General features: G+C 51.4%; 1 pseudogene; it reads right to left on the bottom strand.

Annotated features, from left to right (window-relative positions):
- Nucleotides 1–224: 224 nt before the first annotated feature.
- Nucleotides 225–5,454, bottom strand: LOC144251144 (olfactory receptor 2W3-like; annotated as a pseudogene).

The following is a 5,454-nucleotide window of genomic DNA, read 5'->3' on the forward strand; positions in this document are numbered from 1 at the left end:
GTCATGCAGTCGTAACACAGTGAGCATCCCAAGCGCCCTTCATGAACTGAGAAAAAGTGGAGAACTGCAAGGTTCCATTTTCAGATACAGCGTATTGGGTGACGCAAATACTATGAAATTCAGGGTGACCGTGAGCCTTAGCAACATAAACAGAACACTTCGTGGCTCCTGGTGGAGGTCTGGTTCTTGCTGAATGAGGAAAATAGTGGTTCAGTTCAGTTTATTTAAGTCATTTTGAGAGGCGAAGGCTGCTGCCACATAGGGGACACATCGTTTCCAGTGTGCCCAGTGTGGATCCTCTGAGTGAGCGCAGCAGTGGCAGTTGCTGTGGTGGCGATGGCGGCCACTAGGGCAACAATCCCAGCAATGATGAGGCCAATATCACGCCTTGTCCGGTGCAGGATCTCACTCAGAGGATGCTTCCTCTGCATGTCCCATGGACTCCTCCACTCCTTGGACGGGTCCACTGGAAGCCAGGCTTCGGGGGGCATCTGAGGATCAATGCACATTTAGCTTCATAGCCGGTGTAGACAGGTTGGGAGCCAGCAGGATGCATTGACTGCACAAGGGATCTCTGCATGAGTGATATTTACACCATCAGAGGCAGTGATTATGAGCATGGCAAGGGAGGCGTGACACAAGCTTGTGCACAGTGGGTATGGGTATACTTAGGGATGAAGGCATATGTTTGATTTAGGGCCCTTTATCTACCCATTCATGCAGCCTGCTGATGCCTATTGGAAGGGTCTAGTGGCCAGCAATATTGGTGTGATGCGAGATTGATTTCCTGCATAGTGGTGGATGACAGATTGTCCCAGGTAGCAGTTACTTCGTAACCCACATGGTATTTGGGCACATAGGTTACATTCCAGGGAGTTGTGCCCACCCAGGTGCCTAGGTATTGATCTTCGCAAGAGAAATTTCTCTTTCCAAGGAGATAAGGTGTGGCTGCCACACATGGATTTCTTGGGGTGCTGTCATTATCAGAGGGGAGCTTTCTAAAGAGTGTTGTTGGGCATGTTGGCAGCCAGGGTTTCTGGCACTTGCCATGAGGGGGTGTCTATGGCCATTGGTAGCGTTAACTACCAAGTGTCAGTGAGAGACAGCCAGCATAGGACTTGTTATATTGATCTAGAAAAGTTTCATTAGCAAGAGCAAAACAGAGAGGACGGTCCTGGTTGTAGGTCTCATTATCAACGACGGAGAAACCACTTGGCCGAGCAGATGTGGGAGTTTTGGTGTTCCCTGCACGGGTGGTCCTTGTACGGCTACCTCAGGATCAATCAGGAAAGAGTTATTAGAGAAGAGCTTAGATAGGGCTCCTTCCCAATTGATCACCGCTAATTTGGTGGCCAAGGGACCAAAGCCCAATTTACCTGGCAGGCAGTTTCACTGCAGGCACCCAGATGGGGTGAGGCTTCTGTCATCATGTACAAACCCTGGACCCAGTTTTAGGAGGGACGCTGGCCATCATGCACTTGTGCTGGGATCTAGCTGGGAGATTATAGGTAAATGGCAGGGCACAGTGAAGGGGGCCTACTGTTTGTGGGTGGCTGTTTCCATGGAAACTTTTGAAGTTGAAAGAAAATTTGAAGTAAACAAGATTTTGTTCAAGACATTGTGAGGGGATTTGGTAGAGCCTCCTCCCTCCCCCTGCCCTGTTTTTGTAGCATGGTCATTAATTCCTTGCGTGTTCTGTCTACCATGCATTAAACCTGAGGGTTATAGGGGATCCCAGTGACATGATTTCTGTGCCATGTAGAGTAAAATTCCTTGAACTCTCTGCTTGCCTAGGCTGGAGCAGTGTCGGTTTTGATGGAGAAAGGAGCTGCCATGATCCCAAAGCACTTAAGTAGCTGGAAATGGCCATTCCACAGCCTGAACAGGTATCAGTGACCACATAGTTATATTTTAATTTCCTGAAGGTACATAGTGAGGGACATCTACTTGCCATAAGGCATTAGATTTTAACCTTGGGGACTTACTCCAGCAGGTTGTTAAGCGACAACAGGAAGGAAAGGGGCATATTTTTGTGGTCTTGACTAGCTGCTTGCAAGCCTCCTTGGTCAGTTAAGAAAATAATTAGCAGAGGCTCTGGGCATTCTCGCCAGAATTGTCCTGTCCCTCCACACCCCCAGCAAGTGGAGCTGCCTCCTCCTTTATAGCTACCTTATTCCTGCTTTCCTGCAGTGGCCAAGGCTGAGGCCAGCAGAGAGGCTTGAGCCCCTTGTGTCCCTGTATCCTGGGTGGCCAAATCCAGGCATCCACTGGGCTGCTTTGTGCTGGCGCCTGCTGCTCTCTGTCCCTTGTTTAGTCCCTCCCTGATCACCTCCTTGGCTGCGGCTTCCCTAGCTCCTCCATGAGACACTTTTCCTTTCTTGGATTATTCGCTCTGTCCATAAACTGTGACTGAGGGATTTGAGCACATGTCTGCAGATGGCCCCCGGGGCCCATCCGCTATACTGCCTTCTTTCCCTCCTTCAGGGCACCCAATGCCTGTGGGTACCAAGCAGAGGGCGCTGTGGCGGCGCTGTGTTGGTGACAGGCTGAGGTCCTCTCCATCAACTTTCATCTCTTCCACAGACCTTCCAAAGGCTCTCTGGCCTCTTGGAGTGGGTTTCTGGAGACCATGGCTCGGGCCTGTCTGGTGGCCTGGTCATTTCCAAGCCATCAGGGCCCCATGCTGAGCAGTGCTAATTGCATTCTTAACTATCCATTGCTACAAGTTTGATGGTTAGGAGGAATTGTCTTTATGTTTCAGAATCTGCTCTGGCAAAAGGGTCACAAAAGTCAGGCCCTTCATACTCTCTTGGGTTCCTCTCACGCATACTAATTCCGACCTGCATTTCCATGCAGACAACAGGTGGTTTGCTGGGGAATGGGACAGAACCTGTCCACTTCCTCCAGGCAGGGCTGCAGCGACATTGCTTTTTGGCAAATGAATCACGTGGGGTCTGCCCTCTGGTCCACATTTATAGTTACTCTCTTAACCCTGTGCTCCCACCATTCATTTACCTGTCTCCTAACAGAGGGCAGAAAAAGACAACATGCTTCCTTGCGAGCATGTGGGAGGGAAATACCCGGCCATGCTGAACTCAGCTGTGACGCCATCCAGGAAGACACAGTGGTTCACACCAAGAGCCCTGAGAGAGCTGGGAAGTAGCAGTTAAAACGCTGAGAGCACCACTGTGAACTCAGCAAACTACAGAAGCAGGACCCGGGGAACTCCTGTGGCCCTGGTACCAGCCTGCAGGGTCAGGGCTGCACATCCGGGGGTGGGGGACAGGCCCTGTGCTGTTATAAAACCCACAGCGCTGGCCTTAATCAGGCTCCCAGAGGACAGCCCTGCAAGGGTGCTGAGAGCTGCAGGCGGACACCTCATCTGCCCCACGGCTCAGAGGTCAGCAGTGGCCCTTATGGAGCTGACCATGAGCCTGGGTGCTGATCACTTCCTGGTCCCTCCCTCCTTGTTTCCTTTTCTGTTCCCCAGCATCAGCCTTCTCACCTCCCTGTTTCTGAGGGTGGAGATGAGGGGTTCAGGAGGGGGTGATGGGTTGTAGCAGAGCATGAGGACCTTGCCCTGGTCCCGGGAGGAGCGGCTCCTGGCTGCATGTACTTGAGGATGATGTTCCCGTAGGACAGGGAGCCCAGGGTGAGGGGGCCGCAGGTGTTGAAGACTGTGTCTTCCTGAGGACGACTGCATTCTGAGCACAGCACTGACGATGTGACCACAGGAGACCAGGAGGAAGACCACGGGAAACAGCATGATGCCCACATCCAGGACAAGGACAGTGCCCTCAATAGCCCCCATGCTGACACAGGCCACAGGGATCAGGATAGGTATCTCACACAGGAAGTGATCCTTCTTCTTGTGCGCACAGCAGTGTAACCATAGGGTCGCTGACACATGACCAAGGAGTTGACTGCACCACAGCCTGGAAGTCATGATCACAGTGTAGGCCAGGGGCTTCCAGATAGCCACTAACCTGTCATACGCCGTGACACTCAGCAGCAGTCCCTCCACTCCACCAGGCCCAGGAACAGGAAGAGCTGGACTGTGCCCCTGCAGAGCTGATGGTCTTGTCGTGGACACATAGGTTGTGCAGCAGCTGGGGATGGAGCTGGGGGTGAAGCTGAGGTCCAGGAAGGACGAAGGGGGTAAGGAGAACACGGGCGTGTGGAGGTGGGATCCAGCTGCGACACCAGGATTTTGGAGTGTGGCCCAGCAGGGTCAGCAGGTGGGCTACCAGGAGGACCACAAAGAGGACCCTCTTCACATTGGGGAAATTGGAGAATCCCAGGAGGATAAGGAGGCCCTGGGAGCTGCCATTGGTCCCATCCATCTCTATGGCACCTGAGGAGAGGTGTCAACAGCAGAAGCAGCAAGGGCTGCTGCAGTGTGGGCTCCTAGCCAGGCTTAAAGCAGCACCGTGAGGACTTGTTTACTGACTCACATAACCTCTATCCGTGCTGTGCAGGCTCTGCTGGGATTATTATTATTATTCCCAAGTTATAGAAAGGAAACGGAGACACTTGTGTGAAGTGGATGTCCCCCGTGGAGGGGCAGAGCTGGTCTGCACCCAGGAAATGTGGCTGCCATCTTCACCCTTATCCACCCCCGATTCATTGTTACTGCAGAACAGGAGGACACACACCTGCCGAGCTCCATCCTTTGCTTCTTCCAGCTACACAAGTTCCTGAGCTCCTGTCAAAACCTCAGAGGCACAAAGAACACCCCAAACAACCCCCTGATAGGATTTGGGAAACACCATGTGCAGCTGGTCCTTGAACATCACGGGGTTGAAGTACAACGGCAATTCATACAGAAATCTGGTTCAGTATATAAAACAAGCTTAGAGAATTGCAAGCATTTGATAAAATAAAAGACAAAACATGTAACTAAATATTCAGTCTTTAAAAAATATTTATTTTTTTAGTTTTTGAGGCGGACACAAGGTCTTTATTTCATAGTTGTGCGGTGCTGAGAATCAAACCTAGTGGCTCCTGCATGCTAGGCGAGCACTCCACCATGGAGCCACAGCCCCACCCTACATTTTCAATCTTTATCAAAAATTTAGAATGTCATGAATGCATAAATCTACTCTGTCATTATGATACTTTATCATTTACTACTATAAAATACACACAAATCTCATGTAAAAAGGGAAAATATATCAACATTTCCAGAAACAGAGACCATGCAAGGTGCCACTTGCAAAGGAGAGAAATAAAAACCAAAGCAGAACTACAGCAGCAGCATCCCTGCAGGAGAGGAACTCGGGGAGCCTGGCGCTGTGCCAGGACCTCAGCCACCCCTGTGGCGGGAAACGTGTCCTTCTCCTCACTTGAGCAATGGGGACAGGATCCTAAGCCCCTGGCCCCTGTGTGGAGGTTACTGCTCAGGCTTCTGACTCCCAACAGGATACCCAGGCTCCTGGAAGCCCCAACAGTCAT

This window comes from Urocitellus parryii, chromosome Y, assembly GCF_045843805.1.
Source record: "Urocitellus parryii isolate mUroPar1 chromosome Y, mUroPar1.hap1, whole genome shotgun sequence".
Lineage (NCBI taxonomy): Eukaryota > Metazoa > Chordata > Mammalia > Rodentia > Sciuridae > Urocitellus > Urocitellus parryii.